This window comes from Protopterus annectens, chromosome 1.part2 (genome assembly GCF_019279795.1).
Source record: "Protopterus annectens isolate FY-2018-M chromosome 1.part2, PAN1.0, whole genome shotgun sequence".
In the NCBI taxonomy this organism is placed as follows: domain Eukaryota; kingdom Metazoa; phylum Chordata; order Ceratodontiformes; family Protopteridae; genus Protopterus; species Protopterus annectens.
In genome coordinates this window covers 1165013329-1165015828 of record NC_056727.1, presented here as the reverse complement: position 1 = coordinate 1165015828, position 2500 = coordinate 1165013329, and the positions used below count along the sequence as shown (strand labels likewise).

At 39.2% G+C, this 2500-nt stretch overlaps 1 pseudogene; it reads right to left on the bottom strand.

Annotated features, from left to right (window-relative positions):
* Positions 1-1409: 1409 nt before the first annotated feature.
* The window catches only part of LOC122792434, a 4174-nt pseudogene continuing 3083 nt past the window's right edge, over positions 1410-2500 (bottom strand).

The window sequence follows — 2500 nt, the reverse complement described above, 5'->3', positions numbered from 1 at the left end:
TATCTCCCTCTTTAAAAACTGTGTTAGTTTAATCATCTCATTACAATGCTGTTCAATTTTCAGTTTCTTCTTGCTGAAGTAATTCCACCAAATTCCTCCTGGTGATAGTTCAGTAATATAAACATTCTACTGCACAATTTTATGTGAAGCAGTTAAATGCTATTCATTTGTAACATCCAAACAATCATCCAAATGGCTGAAATCACATTCTAGCCACATTCTTGCTCTACTGACATATTTTCTTCATTTTTACTTTCATTTTCAACAACCGCAGTAATAAATCGTTTTCCTTGCTCCTCACTCACCGCTGCTGATCCTTCTTCAGAGCAGCCTCTGCTCTAGGAAAGGAAGTACCTCACTATCTCCTGACTCAAAAAGAGTAAGAGAAGTTTCCTGTTGTCCTGGAAACATTTCCTTAGTAGTATAAATATCACCCTGGGTTGGGTCTTACCTGAAAAGAGGCCACTGGCCTAGTGGACTGACCCTGTCAAAAAAAGGGTAAATAAAAACATCTGTCCTCAACAATTAAATAGACAGCATAATGTGGGTTTGCCTGATGGAACACTTCACTGCTGTAATAATAAAAAAAAAACATGCCCTTTTGACAAGTCTTGAAAAAAAATCACACAATCGTACTCCAAAGATGCAAAGTGAATGTTTCCATGTGCACCATTTGGAGAATGTGCAACTAGCTCAGAGGAAAATCTATATCTATAGGTGCTCCCTTACTTATGAACAGGTTATGTTCCTGGGGAGTTGTTGTAAGTCAAAAATGTTTGCAAGTCCTACACACCCTTGACAATTAACAGAATGTGCTCAAAATTGTGCCAATAACTACCAATAACCACCAAAAAGCACCAAAATTATGCCAATAACCAACAGAAAGCACAAATATGCCAATAAAGATAAAAATACTGTACTGTATTCATCAAAAGAAATAATCATGCTGTACAACAAAGGTGATTAGTGGAGTGTTTAATTAAGCACCAGTAATACTTAACAGTGCAACTATATTTTTTGACAGTAGTGTATATTTTACCAACCTTAAATATTACTTTAATGTATAATAACATAATAGTGTATGTAATACTTATATAAAGGACGGTGATGAGTATGCAGATGGATTGCCTTCAGGAACTGGAAATATTCAAAGCACCTTCTGTGGATGTAGATGGCATTGGTTCCTGTTCTTGTTGTTCTTGTGTATTGTGTCCCACCTCAGCTCTTTTGACATATCTGTCAAGAGATGTCTGCACAGCTAGTTTTTTCTTATTCTCATAAATCTTCCTGTAGCAGGCAATAGCTTCAGGAATAACTGTACAAACCTTTGTAAACCTTTCAGTGTTTAGGTCCTGAGACTCAAAAGAAGCAAGTGCCTTCTCAATTATGTTGAAATATTCAGCCATCTGCTAACAGGTGAATTTCTTGGGTTCCACAGCTTCATGTTCCTCCTCCGTGACTTTCTCCTGGGCCCTTTGTGACTCTAGTTCCATCAGATCCTCGTTGCTCAGCTCCTTACTGTGGCATTCTAATGCTTCATGGATATCTTCTTCAATTTCTAGTTGCAGTTGCCTACATAGTTCCACCATCTCATTGGCCGCTGAAGTCACTTTCTCTATAATTCCATTTAAGCTGTTTGCAGATTGTGGGCAGAGTTACTTTCAAACACCATTCATGGTCATAGTCAGTACCTCACACCAGGAAGCATCAATGTTCTTGTAGATGTTGTAGTTCTCCAGAACTTTCTCAGTGTCCCTCCACTGTCCCTTCTGTCTCCTTCATAGCCTGCGTGAAAGTTCTGCACAGGTTGTAAGGCTTAAAAGTTGCTATGGCACCCCGATCCATCATCTGAAAAAAAGAGGTGGTATTGAGAGGTAGGTACACCACCTTGATGTTGTCATCAAAATTTTTCAGGAATGGTAGATGACTTGGGGCACTGTCTAGGACTAGCAGGATCTTGAAGGGTAGGTTTTTGTTGCGGTAGTACTTTTCCATCTCAGGTGAAAAGGAATGGAAAAAACAATCTTCAAAAAGATGTTTTGTCATCCATGGTTTACATTTAGAGTTCCACACAACAGGAAGTGAAGCTTTGACAACACCCTTGAAGACCCTGGAGTTTTCAGAGTGATAGATTAACATAGGTTTCATTTTGCAGCCACCAGCAGCATTTCCACTCAACAGAAGTGTGCGTCTGTCCTTGGATGTTTTAAACCCAGGCACGGACTTCTCTTCTTTTGCAATGTATGTACATTCAGGCATCTTCTTTCAGTACAACCCTGTTTTGTCGACATTGAAAATCTGCTCTGGTAGGTAACCTCTGTCATCAATAATTGCTGACAATACCTTGAAAAACTCCTTTGCCACTACTATGTCTGCACTGGCAACCTCTCCACCCACCTTTATGTTGTGCAAGTTTGAATGAACCTTAAATCTATAGAACCAGCCATGGCTAGCTGTAAATGTTTCTTTGCCAACACGCTTACTGTCACCATGTTTATTC